Source organism: Ambystoma mexicanum, chromosome 4p (genome assembly GCF_040938575.1).
Source record: "Ambystoma mexicanum isolate Mex_15411 chromosome 4p, UKY_AmexF1_1, whole genome shotgun sequence".
NCBI classification, from domain to species: domain Eukaryota; kingdom Metazoa; phylum Chordata; class Amphibia; order Caudata; family Ambystomatidae; genus Ambystoma; species Ambystoma mexicanum.
Window position 1 is genome coordinate 1,286,316,601 of NC_090927.1, and position 17,860 is coordinate 1,286,334,460.

Sequence of the window (17,860 nt, forward strand, 5' to 3'; positions counted from 1 at the left end):
AAAGCCTGAGTGATGTTGGTGTGAAAAGTTTTTACTGCTGGCATTTCCAAATTTGTTGGGACATCTAGTTCTAAGGTACGTGGGTGTCTACCATAAAGGGTATAAAAGGGTGTTTGTCTGGTACTGGAGTGCAAGGAGTTGTTATATGCGTACTCGGCTATCCATAACAAATCTTTCCAGTCTCTTAGTTCATGGTGTAACATGCACTGTAGGTATTGTTCGAGGGTCTGGTTGGTCCTCTCGGTCTGACCGTCCGTTTGGGGGTGATGGCTAGTGGATAGCCTGACGTCAATTTGTGCCATTGCACAACATTTTTTCCAGAAGTTGGAGATGAACTGGCTACCTCGATCGGAGATCAGGACTGATGGGAAGCCATGTAGTTTTACAATACCATCGAGGAACACTTTGGCTAGAGTGGGTGCGTTAGGGAGGCCTTTGAGTGGAAAAAAGTGCGCCATCTTTGAGAACAAGTCCACGACTACCAGGATGGTGTTAAACCCTTGACTGGGAGGTAGGTCAGTGATGAAGTAGAGGGAAAGAGTGTGCCAGGGAGTGGGAGGAATGTCTAAAGGTTGCAGAAGACCGGATGGTTTTTGCGACTTGTTTTGCGCACAGACTCCGCAGGAGTGAACATATTGGATGACATCCTTACGCCAGGCAGGCCACCAGAAATTCTGTTTTAACTTGGCTAGAGTCTTGGTGATTCCTGGGTGCCCTTCGATTAGGGAATCATGATAACTAGCAACAATTTGTTGTTGTAAGTCTTTGGTGGGTACATACAACCAATCCTTAAAAAAGGGTAAGTGATCTTTAATGGAATATTGTTCTCCTTGCGCTTGCCATGCGAGGAAGGCATCTGGGTTCATGGTTCGTTGAATCTTCTCTCTCAGTTCAACATGGGTTAAGGCTGTAGTGAGGCCCAAGAGCTTGTCTTCCGGTATGATGGGGACTGGATCTGGGGGCGTATATACCAAGTCATCAGTGCCTGTACGAGAGAGTGCGTCAGCTTTTCCATTCTTGACCCCTGGTCGAAAAGTGATGACATAGTCGTATTCGGTGAAGAAAAGGGCCCACCGCAATTGGCGTGAAGACTGGGCTTCAGCTGTCTTAAGGTATTGCAGGTTTCGGTGGTCTGTGATAATTGTAACGGTGGGTCTGGCCACCAGAAGGTAGTGCCACCAGGCCTTAAAGGCGGATTTGATCGCCAAGAGTTCTTTGTCCGTGATGGCATAATTCATCTCCGGGGGAGAACATTTCTTCGACCAAAAGGCCACTGGATGTAGCTGGCCTGTTACTGGATCTCTTTGGGAGAGGACAGCTCCCATCGCTATGCTGGAAGCGTCTGTTTCCACGATATAAGGAAGATCAGGGCGAGGATGTCGCAGGATTGGCGCGGAGGTGAACCTTTTCTTGAGTTCCTGAAAAGCCTTCTCTGCTTCTTTGGTCCAGGCAAATTTCTTGTTATTTTTTCTTAGCAATATGGTGATCGGGTGTACGACCTGTGAGAAGTCTGGTATGAACCGGCGATAGAAGTTCGCAAAGCCCAACATGCTCTGTACCCCTTTTACTGACGTTGGTGATGGCCATTTCAAAACGGCGTCCACTTTATGCAGTTCCATTCTGATGCCTCCTGGAGTAAGAATAAAACCCAGAAACTCAACTTCGGTGACATGAAAAAAGCACTTCTCCAGCTTTACATATAAACGATGTTGCCGGAGCTTGGAGAGGACTGAACGGACATGCTTGATGTGCTCCTGTTTTGAAGTTGAGTACACCAAGATATCATCTATGTACACTAGGGCGCAGACATCAATTAATTCTCTCAAAACGTCATTCATAAAATACTGAAATGCTGCAGGAGCGTTGCATAACCCAAAGGGCATGACTTGATATTTGAACAAACCATATTTGGTGCGGAAAGCAGTTTTCCATTCGTCTCCGCTTCTGACCCGCACCAGGAGGTGTGCTCCTCGAAGGTCCAGTTTGGTGTAAATTTGGGCATCTTTGACCTGGTCCAGCATTTCTGGGATGAGCGGCAGGGGGTAACGGTTCTTTACAGTGATCTGGTTTAATGTGCGGTAGTCAATACAGGTTCTTAGGTCCCCTTCATTTTTCGGTACGAAGAACAAAGGACTAGCTGCAGGGGACTTGGATGGGCGGATGAATCCATTTGCGAGGTACTGGTCTAAATAAGCCTTCAGATGAAGGTTTTCGGGTTCTGTGAGAGCATAGATTCCGCTGCAAGGAACCTAAGCACCAGGAACAAGGTCGATCTGGCAGTCATAGGGCCTGTGCGGCGGCAGTGTGTTTGCTTGGTCCTTCTGCAATACATCCTGGAAATCTTGGTATTCCTCAGGCAAGGTACTGGTCACTCCCAAAGTTGCCACTTCAGGAGTCGTAGAGATACTGAAAGCCGGTTTCGGTTCTTGGTAATAACAGGCTGGAGAGCAGTCGCTGGGAAAGGTTAATTTTCTTGCCCGCCAGTCAATCAAAGGGTTGTTAGCAACTAACCATGGCATCCCTAGAATGAGCCGGAATTGAGGTACCTTGATGAGATCGAACGAAATAAGTTCCCGATGTCCGTCCTGGCACAGCAAGGTTATCTCGGCTGTGCGCTGGGTTACGGGTCCGGAAGTGATTTCTGTCCCATCCACCGTGTTTAACTAGTCTGTAGTCGGCTTGGAACACAGGGGAAGCCCCATCTCTGCAGCCAGGTCCTGATCTATATAATTCCCAACTGCTCCGCTGTCAATGTATGCTTCAATGGCATGCATTCTTGACGACCGTTGGTTATTAATTAAGATCACCGGAATTGCAAAGTGTGAGGTCGGTGGCTCTTTTCCCTCACTCGACAAACTGACCTCTACATTTGCCAAGCTGGGCAGTTTCCCGACTGACACTCCTTCTCAAAATCTTTTTACGTGGCTCCAACGATCTTCCTCAGAGGTTTCACTGGGCAGTCCTTCAGGAAATGGCCTGACTTTCCGCAGTACAGACATAGTTGTTGTCTCCTTTTATCTCACTCTTGTTTTGTTAGTAGGGGTCGTACCCCTCCGATTTGCATGGGCTCCACAGTATTTTCTTGCACTCGAGTTACATTGTCTCTAGGCCGAACGTACACTGGCCGAGGGTCCATTTTAGAACGGTCTGCTTTTCGGTCTTGTAACCGGTGGTCCAGTTGCACAACCAAGTCTATGAATTCAGAACAATCTCTGGAAGGATTAACCACTTGAGCTAGAACGTCTTTTAATTCGCCTCGTAAGCCCCGATGAAACAACGTGGTTCTTTTGTTTTCAGGCCACCTAGCCTCAGCAACCAATCGGTTGAAAGTAGCGATGTACGTTAACAAATCCTGATTCCCGTGTCGGAGGGAAAGGAGTTCATTGTCCACAGCTTGTTCCCGGGTATGGCGAGCAAAGAGTTTTTCCATTTCCCTCTGAAAGTCTCCAAAGTTATGTAATAAAGGGTCATCATGGGACACCAATGGTACCGGCCAATCTGCGGCGCTGTCACTTAGGTATGATAAAACAAAGGCTACCTGGGCTTGGTCATTTGGGAATGCTCCCAGCCTGCAAAGAAAATGAAGGCGACACTGATTCATGAAAGCTGCGCATTTTCGTGGATCACCAGCAAACCTCTCCGGTGGTGCCAAAGGAACTGTACCTGGTAACACATCTTGTACCGGAGTAGAGACAGTGGATGAAATGCTAGGAGTTTGCATAGGTAGGTTGTTCCCAGGTAGAGGCGTCTGACCCGCTTGTGATTGCAAGACTTGCCTGCTGATATCTTCGGTACGCTCTTTAGTCATCAATAAGCCTCTCCGGAGAGCGTTAGTCTACTGTCTGGCAGAGTGAATCTTGGCACGAAGTTCTCCGAACAATTGGGCCAATTGGTCTAATTCTGATGTTTCCAGAGCGCCCAGGTGGATTGGTTTGGCAGGCTTTGCGTTCTGTTATGCTCACCTGGTATCCACGGGGACGCCACCCAGCTGCGGGGACTCTGGTGCCCTTCTCAGCCGCTCCCTGGTATAATCAGCAGTGAAGTTCTGCCTGGAAAACAGGTGGGCAATGTTCAAGACTGAGCAACTGGGGTAAGAGCCTCCCAACACCCCGTATGCCCGCAGCCCCTCCCAGGACCTTTCCTCACCTTGTTATGGATTTTGGTGTGCTCTCCGTTCTGCCTTCTTGGCACGGGCGCGTTGTCCTTTGTGGGCGAGTGCGATCTAGTTACTTCACTGATGCTGCCCTTTAGAGTCTTTCAGGTAGGTCTTGTTACTGTTATTCTGTAAGCCTTTCTTGGATTCAATAATGTCTTTTCTCTCTCCTTAGGTGCGCAGAAGTTCGCTGTGGAACGTTGGCTGAATTTGGACTCACAGGCAGGTGATGGTGTTTCGAGAGCGCCTTGATGCGGTAAGTAGACGCTATGCACAGCGCTACGATGCCTTGCCTTTGTTAACCTGTTGTCTTTTGTGCCCGTAGGTTCCGGTGCTCACCTGGAGCAAGAAGTCCCAAGGCGGTGCTGGTCGATGGGCGACTTGAGAGGTAAGCTGCCGGCACAATTGTAAATGTCTAATGTCTTGTTTCTCTCCTTTTGCCGATCCGACGGTCCGGGAGGCTCGCTGTTCCTTGGATGCTGTTTGCAGGAGCAGAGGGCAGCTAGCGGTGGAATCACAGGTAAGCTGCTGCTAATAACGATGTCCCTTTTGTTTTTCAGGTGCTGTTCTTCCGAGGTTCGCAGATGCTGCTGAACACGATGAGCGTCACGTTGCAGGATTGCAAAGTAACGCGAAGCGTGTTCTCCAAGTCGGGTGTGGTTTAAATAGCATCAAGAAAGTAGTCCAGGTAAAATAGTCCCTAGGCTATCACATCCAAAACACTATACCGCATAGCTTGGTTCCAAGGAGCCAAGCTATGTGGATGCCTCCATGTTGACTGGCATTTAAATAAAGTAGTTCCCAAGCACAAGTCTTCATTAAGTATGAGCCTGGCGCCAAAGGCGCCAGGACTGGCCCCAAGAGGGCCTAGGCAAAGGATGCCTAAACTTGTTGGGGGCCCGAGCCAAGACCCCTCCTGGCCCATGGCCCTGCCGGGGGGGTTTCAGGAAGTGGGTCGTGACAGGGTGCTGCGATATATATAGTGTCTCGTAAAATTTGGCCATGGTTTCTTGAATGTCTTCTGTTCGTGTAACCCTGTCCCCTAAGTCTGTGTTTAAGGCCATAATTGTGTTTCTCGAGGTCGCTCCATGAAGGAGGCGTGCCAGTAGGGCATCTGCCTTGTTCTCTAGACATTTTGCCCCACAAAAAGTAGAGCACCCTCCGCTTTTTTAGTTCGTAAGATCCCAATTATCCCACCGCCCTCCTATATTCCCTCTGATTGGGCCTATTGGGGTTCTCTGCAACCTTGTCTCTTACCTCCTCGACCTCTGCCTCCAGCCGGGTCTCCAGGGCCTGCAGCTGTTTCTGTCTTTGTGCTTTGGCTGCTATAATTTCCTCCCTCATCGTGGCCTTAAATGCATCCCACCTCATATTTTCTCCCGTGTCCCCTCTTTTGTTATTGTCAAAGAACTCTCTCATCTTGCCCTCTATCTCCTCCCTTATTACGGGATCTCTCAGCAAATGTTCAGGGTATTTCCAACCCCATAACCCCCTTCTCCTCTCCCCCGTTTCCAGCTGCATTGATAGTATTTGTGATCTGCTATTCCCATGGGGCCAGCCTCTATCTCCTTGACTTTTCCTACCAGATTAGCTGAGACCCAGATATAGTAAATTCTGGACTGTGTCCCATGGACTTCGGAAAGGAAGGTGTAGCCCTCCGCGTTCCCATTCAATTCCCTCCAGACATCCCTCAGACCCATACTCGCCATTTTGTCCCTTAGTCCCGCCGAAGCCACTGACCCCCCTCCCCCGCTTCTGGTCGCCCCAACCTGTCTTTGGCCTTATCCCAAGCTATATTTAGGTCACCCATTATGATTATCTGGCCCCTTGCCCAATCTTCTATTTTCCCAAAAAGGTCACGAAGGAAGTAGTCCTACCCAGTGTTAGGTGCGTAGATGACCCCTATTGTATATATCTCCTCTGCGATTTTGCCTCTCACCATTACGAATCTGCCCTCCTTGTCTCTTAGAGTATCCTCCATGCGGAAGTTAACCGTGCTTATGACGGCCAGCGCCACCCCTCCCGATTTCGTTGGGCCCGATGCCTGGAACATTTGGTCGAACCCCCTTAACTGAAGTCGGCTCTGATCCTTACGGAGCAGGTGTGTATCTTGTAGCCCCAGAAAGTCTGGTTTTCCCTGTTTCGTGAATTGCTCCAGCTTTTTTCTTTTCAGCGGGGTGTTGAGGCCCCTAACGTTATGCGTTACCCATTACCATTTGAACTGTGATTTGTCTCCTGCTCCCGCTGTGTGTGTCCCCCCAACTCCCTACCTCCACTTGTTTGCACCGAACCAAATTCCCAGGCGAGTGAACCACTTTTATTTCGCCCCTTGGCCAGCACCTGAGGAGTCCCCACCCAACCCCCTCCCTCCCACCCCCCTGCCCATTCCCACCCTTCATCCCCAACTTTGGGTGAGACCGCCCCCTCCCACCCTGCCCAACCTGTCAACCACCCCGAGCATTCATTCCCTCCGCTCCTTCCATTCCCCGTCACCGGGCCTCCTCGCCCTTACTGACCCCAGGATGTTGCGCCCCCGCCCCCCTAGCTCAACTGACACCTTCAAGGGTCCACCATCCCTTACACGTTTTGTTCCTATTAAGATGCTCCCCGAGCTGACAGCCCCGCGCTCTGAGCGGGCCCCCCCGTTCTCTTCGGTGACATGCCATTTCCTCTCAGGCCCTTCCGCCTTTTGTCCCCCACCGTAGACCACTCCCACGGCCTTGGCCTTGGCCTGCTGCCGGTGGCCAGCCCAGCGCTGCTTGAGGGACCTTCATCCAGATCAATCCGCAACAAATTAGCTCCTTCATGGACTGACGTTATCCGTTTCTGATGTCCTTCCCAGTCAAATACTAGGCCAAATGGAAATGTCCACTTGTAGCGTACTCTGCGCTCGTTTAGTGCCTTCAACACCGGTGCCATCTGTCTCCTCTTTATAAGGATGCTGCTAGCCAGATCTTGAAACAAGGCTATCTGTTGGCCTTTAAACGTTATTGGTTCCCTTTTCCTCGCCGCCTGGAGGACTGCCTCCTTCTGGGCATACCTGGTAAAAGTGGCAAGGACGTCCCTCGGTCTCGGGATGGGCCCCTTGGACAGTCTACCAACTCTATGGACACGATCCAGTTCAATGCTGTCCGGAGCAGCCGCCCCCAAGATTTCAGCAAAGATGCCCTGGATTTCCTGCTTTAGCTCCTTATCCGGGACTGATTCCGGCAGCAACTTCACCCTTATGTTAACCCTACGAGACCTGTTTTCGATATCCTCCATTTGGATCTCCAGATTCTGGGTCGCCACATCGAGGTGCTCTATGGCTTCACTGTTAGCGGTAGTTTCCTTTTCCATTTCCTGGAGACCCCTTTCCAGAAGATCGGTTCTTTCGCCCAATTGTCCTACTTCCCGCTTGATCTCCCCAAGAGATTAATTCAGGTCCGCCTGCCTAAGCTGAAACTGCTCCTGGAATGTCTTAGCCAGATTGATTTGAAGCGTCTGAATCTCGCCCAGGAAGTCCTGTCTAGTGACTGGGGTCAGCTCTGGCGGCCCTTCCGCAGTCCCCCTCTCCTCCGACCCCTCACTGTTACCCTCCGATCCCTCTCCCGTATCCTGTACCGGCCACAGAGAGTGGAGGGTGCTTTGTGAATCCCGTGGGTGCTCCGCTAGCTTTCCGCTCTTCCCTTTATTCCGTGTGGCCATCAGTTCAATCTCTTGCATGCAGTGTGAGTTCCAGCCAGCTCCCTTCCTCTTACTCCCCAGTCACTTACTGGAGCCAGACCTTCACCACTATGTCTCCACCTGTGCAGGGCCTCCAGCAGGCCAGCGCAGCTCCGCCGACCCCTCTTCCACTCCTGCACCTTCTGGAGTCACTTGATATGCTTGTCTTGTCTTGAAGACAACCAATCAGGGCAAGGGGCGGGAGGGAGGAGGGACCGAAGCCAGGCTACTGGTTGGGAGGGAGAGGGAAAGACACACACATAGGTGCGCAATTAGATTTAAACAGCAACCACAATTTAAATGAGGGGCAGTTAAGGGCCTACACACGCCTTCTTACCTTGTAGGCAGGAGGACTTAATTGTGGAAGAGCCGCGTTGGACTGGGGCTTAGCGGGGAATACAACCAATCAGGGCAAGGGGCAGAGGGAGGAGGGACCGAGCCTTCTTCTCCTCCAAATTCCAGTGTTATGCAGATGACACACAGCTCTTCTTCAGACTCCCTGCTGTCACTCTTGCACCCTCCATCATCCCTGACTGCCTATCTGCCATCCAGTCCTGGTGTGCCTTCAATAATCTCTGCCTCAACGTCTGTAAAACTGAGATCCATCCCATTGGGACTCTTGCTCCCTACTTCTTCCCTTCACCATCCTCCATTGGGATCTCTCCCCTGCACCTTCAACTGAAGCCAGAAACCTTGGAGTCATCTCCTACTCCTCTGTTTCCTTCCTCCCTCACACTCAGGACATTGCCAAGAACTCCAGCTATCAGCTCTTCCTTCTCAAGGGAATTCTACCTTTTCTCACTTTCCCTCAGAGGCTCAATGTGACTCAAGCCCTTGTTCTCTCTAGACTTGACTACTGTAATAGCCTCCTCCTAAACCTTCCTTCTTCCTCTCTGGGACCCGGCTTATCCAGAATAGGGCAGCAAGACTTATCCTTGGCCTTTAGCCTACGGACCGCATATCTCCTGCACTAAAATGTCTTCACTGGCTCCCAGTTGCTGCATGGATTAAATTCAAATCCCTCTGCATCATCCACAAGGCTGTCTGGGCCCGGGGCCCACACTATCTTCAACTTTATCTCTCTAAATACTCTCCCCCTAGACCACTTCACTCCTCTGGCACCAACTCTTTTTGTGTAAAGCATTTTGCTAAGCAGAGGGCAGGGGGTCGCTCACTTTCCTCTGTGGGCTCCCTCCTTTGGAACAGCCTCCCCCTGCCCCTGCTACTTGAGCATGATCTTCTCAAATTCCGGAAGCTCATGAAGACTCTCCTCTTTTCCTCCTCCTTCCCTCGCTCTCTCCTCTGCTAATCTCACAGTTGCTGAATCAGTGTCCTTGGCCCTTATGCATCTTCAGGGCCTTGACCTCCCCCACCAATTCTTTCACAGCTCCTGTCTTTCCACAGCACTTTGCATCTGCATACCCTCCATTCTGGAGACTTGCACTTACACTTCTCGTGGCCCAGGCCATGTAGCACTCAACTTTCTAGCATTTCTTCCATCGCTCACCCACGGGCTCGGACTCCCCAGCACTTATCTCCTTTTCCCTCTTCCTTTTTTCACTTGCACGTTCTGAATACTCAAAAGTATTTCGTCCCCCTCCCTCTTCCCCCTCTGCTCTTAAATATTGTGTTGTAATGTTGTAATGTACTTGCCACTCTCACTCCCTCCCTGCCCTGTGGGTGCTTTGAAACAGTATATTCTTATTGTATAAGCGCCTAACAAGCAAACAATTATTATTATTTTCTTTTTATTTATTTGTGCCTATGGTTGCACAACCTTTGCACATTCTTTTCTATTCTATTCTAGTGTATTTTTGTATAGTGCCTCAGAGAGCTCAACAGACAATACAAACATGAAACAGGCAAAAGGGAAGAAGAATGCAGAGGGATAGGGTTTAGGTATGATCAGATAGGAGCCAAAAAAGCAGTGACCTACATGCCACCTCCATCAAACAGGAGAGTTTTAAGTGCTTTCCTTAATTGGGCCAACAATGGCAGTTGTCTGATGAGAACGGGGAGGCCATTCCAAATTCTAGGCCCCCAGGCATCAAAGCTCAGGTCCCCATTTGTCCTCAGCTTAAAATGAGGTTGTAATAAAAGGTCCTTATCGTTAGAATGTAAAGCACATCTAAAAGGCTGCTTCATGATCCGTGACTGAAGATATATAGGATGAGTGCCCGCAAGGCACTTATAGACCATGCAAGATGCCTTAGAATTGACCCTTTTGCGGACGGGGAGCCAATGCAGCTTCCTCGGTGCATGAGATACATGTTCTCTGTGTCCTACACCGCACACTGCACGTACAGCTCCGTTTTGTATTGTCTGCAGCTTTTTTATATTGGCCGCAGTGGTGTCAACCAGCAGGCCATTGCAATAGTCTATTTTTGAGTAGATAGTGGCAGTCGCTATCAGAGCTCTGTTTCCTTCTGAAAGGTAAGGTCGAATTTGCCATAGAAGATGTGTGTTCTAAGTACAGCTGGCGCTAATATTTGCCACTTGTTTTTCAAAGTTTAAATTACTGTCAAAAAACACACCCAATGTTTAACAGAGCTGGATACCTGAATGATGGCTCCACCAACTAGAAATGTATCATAATGAGGTTCTAGAACCTTGAGTTTGGACGAACTACCAACAATCAGGATCTGTGTTTTTTTGTCGTTGAGTGCCAAGAAATGAACTTGGATGCGAGGCTTTATGGCGTCATACACTTTAGTGACCAGTAATGAATCTGCCTCATAAGAGCCTGTGAGTTCCAGGAGGATCTGGGTGTCATCTGCATAATTTGCAAATTTAACACCCAGGCCGTTCAACACATATAACAGAGCTTGGAATAAAGGTTATAAAGCAGGGGAGACACACTAGAGGCCTGAGGAACTCTGCAGTTGAGAACCGATTCCTCTGACTTAAAATCCCCTTGGACATCCCTTGCTCTCCTAGGGCCCAAAAATGATCGGAACCAATTTGATGTTGATTTTGAGCAGCCTCCCACCTCAAACAGCATCAACATAGCCACTTTCCCTTGGTCAACTATTCCAGTTAACAGGGTTTTGACATCAACAACTGCTGTTTCTGTGCCATGATGTTTTCTAAATCCAGATTGTTTAGCAGACAGTAGACCTCTCTCCTCAACGAAAGCATTGTATTGAACGCAAGCGACTTTCTCAATAATCTTGAGGATAAAAGGGACATTGGTAATAGGGCGATAGTCCAGCGGTTCATATGGATCAATCCCTTCCTTTTTCAACAGGGGGAGATCCAGGCTACCCTGATACACTCTGGCACTATCCCCTGTTGAAATTAAAGATTTATAAAAGATGTAACAGGGATGGCAATACTTTGGAATTTTTTTTAAATAGGGACGCAGGAAAAATGGTGCCCCTGCAAGAGGTAGGTTTAAGATTTTCCACAATCATGGATATTTCATTCACTGTAACTTACCTAAACGAGAAGATGTCCTTGTTACTGTCCACCTCCCTGTCTGTTATCCTGGATTCTAATGCAACCTCAGAATATCTGGTGGGTTTTTGTCTGAGTATCCCCTTGGTATTGTTTGACCTTTTGCAGAAAGCTATTAAGTATGTTCTGACACCAAGCATCATTAACTTCTAACTGGGATTCTTGAGGTTTTCCCTTCAGTTCTCCGAGAATGTGAAATAATACTCTGGTGCTGGATTGAGCTTCCAGGATACGCTCCTCTAACTTTGCTCTTTTTGCTGCAAGGATGGTAGCTTTAAAATACTTCACTGATTCTTTTAAAGGGACATAGTGTCAACTGTCGGAAGTTTCCTCCAGCCTCTTTCGGCTGCCCTTTTAAGCTTTCTGGCTGTAAGGACCTCAGGGGTAAACCACTGGTTTACAGTACCTTGTGTATCCTTTTTACCTTGAGCACTTTTAAGTGATGCCAATTGATCAAATGCGCCATTTAAAATGTTTCGCAATTTAGCAGTGTAAGAATCTAATGAAGTAATATACGCAACTGCCAAGAGTGAAAGTGACATCATTGCTGAGAATGTTTCCAAGGATACATTACGAGTACACCTGCGCAGGGTGGGCAGTGCCGGTGCGCATACTCTTTTAGGCTTATGGCCTGATAACGTAATCGAAAAGGAAATGATGTTATGGTCAGACCAACAGAAAGATTCAACATTTATGGCTGAAATGGTTTGCATTCTGGTCAGGATCCAATCAAGGGTGTTACCTCCTTGATGGTTGGGAAGTGTGACATATTGTTTAAAAGCAAGGGTTTCAAAAAGATTTTAAAGAGCACAAGCCTCCTGATCTGCCAAATGATTGGCCCAGAGGTTAAAGTCTCCCGCAATGAGAAATGGGGTCATGGGTTTGATGTAGGGGCACAAAAAGGCCAACAGTTGTTCACGAAAAGCTGCCAGTGCAGAAGGGGGGCGGTAGAGAACAAGGAGACTAAGGGTGAAGGTAGGGCTGAAATGAAGTTTAACTAAAATGCCTTTCGCAAGTATTGAAAGAGGGAATACTAGAAAAATAAAAATTAAGGCTGTCCTTAAAAATAATTAATAGCAACCGCCCCCACTCCCGCCCCTCTGTCCCTCGCGATCTACATGTAAAACCTTATAACCTACTGGTGTGGCTCTGTGAGGAGCATTATATCCACATTATTCATAATATGCATTCTGATACTTTATTGGCATGATTAGAAAATGAACATGTGTTTAATAGAACTGTTTTTAGTGCCAAACTAGTGCTAGGATAGCTTTTTGCTCTACTAAGACAGCACAAGCACCCTCCTCTAACTTCCCTGTTATGGTTATCTCCCATGGAGCTGGACCAAGAGGAAACCATTCCTCTAGAGTCTCAAGCCCAGGAGATTGAGCCTGCAAAGGAGGGACATCTGCATAAGTGCAATCACGCTTTTCTGCCTGCAGCCTAGATAGTCGGTTTTCCTGAATGCGCTTGATGAGGTAACTTCGCACCATAGTACCTGATAAATCTGGTGGTGTGAAGTTAGAAACAATAAGCACTGCATACAGAAGCAGATATCCAGATAAGCCGAAGGTGTCGGAGCAAAGAGACGGACCCTCCTACCCTCTCTAGCACAAACCGGGCCGTTAGCGCCAAGCGCATTCGCGCCTGTGTGACAAATTTAACCTCTCAGGGAGTCTGGGAGCTGTAGTTACTCTGCTTCCTGTCTGCACGTACAGAAACAAACGTTTCTGTTTTTACCCGCATTGTACACTTAACAGTAAAAGGCCCAGTAATATAATAGAAAGTAAAAACACAGAAAGGTTGAGGGCAGATAAAACAATTAGAAAACAGATGAAAACAATTTAAGAGTGATATTAAACTAGGCTCTTCTGTTTACAAATACACGGTAAGTAAAACGTGGCAACAGGCATGGATTCAAAATAGCGGTATTCTACAAAATTACACATGATTACACAAAATTGCACTGTTAATATCATTGAAACATTGGGCCTCATTACAAGCTTGCTGGTCCAGTAACAACGGTACCGGTAAGCTTGCTGGTACTGTTGTTACCGGACTGGCAAACTACAAGTTCTGCTCGCGGGTGCCTTCCCGCCTGCCAGGACCGACCTGGCGGGCGTACCGGCACCCGCGAGCAGACCTCGACAGATGCATCGCCACCATTCATGAATGGTGCCGGTGCATCTGGCCTCCCCATTCCCATTGAGTCCCCAGTAATTGCCCATTGCTGGGTGCCGGCATATTCATGACTCCAGTGGCAGCCGTGCCGGTATTTACTGGCATGGCTACCGACTGACTCATAATGAGGCCCATTGACTCAACAATTAAAACAAACATTTAATTATTACATATCAGATAAAAAGTTAAAATGGATAAGAATTTAATACAAACTATCACAATTCATAAAAAATATTTCAGACCTTATACAGGAAGGACCCGGATATCCCCTTTGGTCTTATCTTATGTTTACATGTTCGTATGTACCCAATATCAGGGCAGAATTCAAACATCTGAAATAGGCGAATTACATCTGTCCCTAACTCAATTCCATATGTGGAATGCGGCTGAAGTAACCACAAGGGATTCAGCGCCATACAAGGCACTCCAGAACTGGTATTGATTGATATTTTATTTCTATTTCTATCGCGCTCGTACACAAGTGCTTCATTATGAACATGGCGGTCCGGGAACTACGGTACCGTTAAGCATGCCGGTACCGTAGTTCCCAGACCACCATACTACGGGCTGTGCTCGCGGGTGCCTGACAGCCCACCAGGTTTTTCCTGGCGGGCTGAACGGCACCCGCAAGTACAGCACGTTGGATGCACTGGCACAACTCTGCATGTGCCCGTGCATCCGACGTCCCCATTCCCATTCAGCCCTATGGGGCCGAATGGGGAGTCCCATGTTACCGGCACCAACAAATGGGCAATTACCGGGTCAGCCAAGCTTGGCATGACCCGGTTCTTGTCCGTTCGCGGGTGCTGGAAAAATTCCAACTCCTGCCCCAGCCAATGACTGCCCTCTCCCTAAGCCCCACCCCAGGCAGCCATTCTCAGATTTGGTAGCACGTGAAGTGGCAGTATGACCAAGTGAAGAGCCGCAGAGGGGTAGGCGGGAGGGTTCGCATGTGAATCTATGCCAGACCCATGCTGGAGAACAACAGTTACAGGTAAGTAACTTGTTCCTTCTCCAGCATGGGGACTGGCATGGATTCACATGCTCATGAATATAAGAATACATAGCAGTATACACATGCACAACCACGGGAGGTGGCACAAGGCTCAATATCAAGCAATACAACAACTCAACATTAAGCAACTCTTACCTCCTCACCAGACTCACCTTAGGCGAACAGGTTGCGCAGCACTGCCTGGCCGACCCTGGACTCCTCCCCTGGAATCCCGGTCGACGCAGTAGAATCTCGTGAAGATGTGCGTCGACCTTCACGTAGCATCCCTGCAGATGTCGAGCAGGGGCACACCAGACAGGAACGCCGTAGTAGCAGCGATCGCTCTGGTCGAATGGGCTCTCGGACCGCCGGGCAGCGGTCGGTTTGCCAACCGGTGACAGTGCATGATGCAGCCGGAGAGCCATCTGGAAATGGAAGTCTTCGAGAGAGCCTTCCCTTGATTCACAGGTCCAAAGTTCACAAACAGCTGTGATGTCTTCCAGAAACCCCTTGTGCGGTCCACGTAGAACTTCAGCGCTCTAGCTACATCTAGCGAGTGCAGGGTCCTCTCAGCCGGCGACGAAGGCGACGGGAAGAAAATTGGCAACACCAAGGGCTCGTTGAGGTGGAAGTCCGACGGCACCTTGGGCATGAAGGAGGGGTGCGTCCTCAGCACCACCCTTGTGTCGTGAAAAGTCAAGTATGGAGGCTTGCAAGACAGGGCCTGGATCTCTCCCGCTCGTCGTGCAGAGGTGATGGCCACGAGGAATGCTGTCTTCCACGACAGAAACTTCAACGGCACTGAATGCATAGGTTCGAATGGGGCCCCCATGAGCCTAGTTAGTACCACATTGAGCTCCCACGCCGGGGCAGGGGCCTTCACCGGCAGGAATGATCGAAACAGTCCTTTCATAAATTCCTTCACCAGACGATGAGACTACAAGGACGCCCGTCCTGTAGTTCTAGTGTAACGTGAGACAGCAGCCAGATGTACCTTGATGGAAGCGTGAGATAGGCCAGCCTTGGCCAAAGACAGTAGGTACGGCAATACTTGAGGGGCCGTAATCCGCAGAGGGTTAATCTTCTGTGCCCGGCACCAGATAGAGAACCTCTTCCATTTGTGTCTGTAGCACTTGAGAGTTGAGGGAGCCCTGGCCTTTGCAAGAACCTCTCTGCAGTCGGCCGGGATGTCGTATCCTCCAAACTCTAGTGCTGCAGGAGCCAGGCCTGCAAGTTCAGCGACTCTGGTTCGTGATGAAGAATGGCGCCTCCTTCTCTGGAGAGAAGATCCGCGTCCGTCGGTAGCTTGACTGGTGTGGACGCTGACAAGTGCAGAAGGTCCGGGAACCAGATCTGCCTCGGCCATGCCGGTGCGACGAGGATCATCCTGCACCGGGACCTCTTGAGCTGGTTGACGAGCCGGAGTAGCAATGGCAACGGCGGGAATGCATAAAGGAACAGGCCGTCCCAGGGGAACGAGAAAGCATCGCCCATGCTCCTCGGTTGGGGAAACCTGCTGGCGAACCTCCGGCACTTGGAGTTCGTCGCCGTCACGAAGAGATCGAGCTGGGGTTCGCCCCATCGTCGGAAGAGTCGGTCCACTTGATCCTGGCGCAGTTCCCACTCGTGGCACGAGCGCAGCTCCCTGCTGAGTGAGTCGGCAATGGTGTTTTTTATCCCTGCCAGATGAAAGGGTACCAGAAACATCCCTTGTGCGATGGCCCAATGTCACCGATCCTGGGCTTCCTTGGACAGGGCAGGGGATCTGGTTCCGCCCTGCTTCCGAATGTAAAACATCGTGGTGGTGTTGTCGGTGAAGATCCTCACCACCTTGCCCTTGAGGGACGGAAGGAAGGACCTGAGGGCCCAAAACACTGCGCAGAGCTCCAAGATGTTGATGTGGAGAGTCTTCTCCTCCGAGCACCAAAGGCCTCCCGCGTGGAGGCCCCCGGTGTGCGCTCCCCAACCTTCCAGGGAGGCATCCGTCGTCACCGTCACCTGGGGGCCGGGGCTAGGAAGCCTGTTCCCGCTGTCAGATGAGCGCGGACACCCCACCATCGTATCGCCTGACGGAACGTTTCGTCGAGCGAGATCCTGTCCTCGAAGCTGCCCGTCGTCTGGATGCAGTGGGCGTCGAGGAATTCTTGCAAGGGCCGCATCCGAAGTCTGCAATGGGGCACCAGATAAATGCAGGAGGACATCATTCCGAGGAGGGACTTGATAGACCTCACTCTGGCCAGTAGACGTTGCACCTTTCCTAGATGGTCCTTATCCTTTCCTCCGACGGTGAGGCCCGCCGCGCCACTGTGTCGAGCTGTGCTCCCAGAAACAGGGCGACTTGCGACGGGACCAGGTGGGATTTTGGAAAGTTGATGGAGAACCCCAGGTCCGTGAGCAGCTGGACGGACTTCGCAGTGTGATCCACGGCGAGCTCCCTTGTCCTTGCCCGTATGAGCCAGTCGTCCAGGTAGGGGTAGACGTGGATCCCCTGCAGGCGCAGCCGCGCCGCCACCGGTGCTAGGCACTTGGTGAACACTCTGGGCACCGATTTTAATCCGAACGAGAGGGCCTTGAAATGGTAGTGCCGCCTTTTGACCACGAACCTGAGGAACTTTCGGTGCCTCTTTAGAATAGGGATGTGGAAGTAAGCATCCTCCAAGTCCAACGACGACAGGAAATCACCCTCCTCCAGCTGTCCCTGCACGTGCTGGACGGTGACCATCCGGAACTTCTGTGCCTTGATGTATTTGTTTAGTCTTTGCAGGTCCAGGATGGGACGCCATCCTCCTGTCTTCTTCCTCACAATGAAGTATCTTGAGTAAACTCCGGAGCCCCGAAGCCTCTTCGAGACGAGCTCGATGGCACCTTTCCTGAGCATCGCCTGTACTTCCAACAGCAGTTGAGGGATGTGATTTTCCTTCCTGGCCACGGGAGGAATGCGGGGGCACCTCTTCTGGAACTTGAGGGCGTGCCCCAGGGCCAGGGCGTCCAGCACCCAACGGTCGGTGGAGATGGACTCCCACACGCCGACGAACTTCGTCAGCCGGCCTCCCAGCGGGGTGCTTCAGCGGGGGCCCGACCCGACGGACGGTTCAATCTTGCTTGGAGGCCGCTTTGCCTCCTTGACCACCTTGGCGACGACGGCAGGATCCACCTGACTTGCCGCGTCCCCTGTAGGCCTCCTGCGACGAAGACCTTGCCGCTTGACGGTAAGTAGAGTAGCTGCTGCCGGCTCCCTTGGAGGCACCCTGTCTGCCTCCGGAACTCCGAAAGGACGGCCGTCGTTGTTGGAGCACACCCAGTGCACGGGCCGTCTCCGTGTCCGTCTTGATCGCCTGAAGGGATTCATCAACCGCCTTGCCAAAAAGGTT

At 50.3% G+C, this 17,860-nt stretch overlaps 1 protein-coding gene across 4 annotated transcripts in view; it reads right to left on the bottom strand.

Annotated features, from left to right (window-relative positions):
• PCNX2 (pecanex 2) overlaps positions 1–17,860 on the bottom strand; it is a 3,925,748-nt gene that overhangs the window by 3,235,394 nt on the left and 672,494 nt on the right. The gene's annotated exons all lie outside the window — the stretch shown is intronic.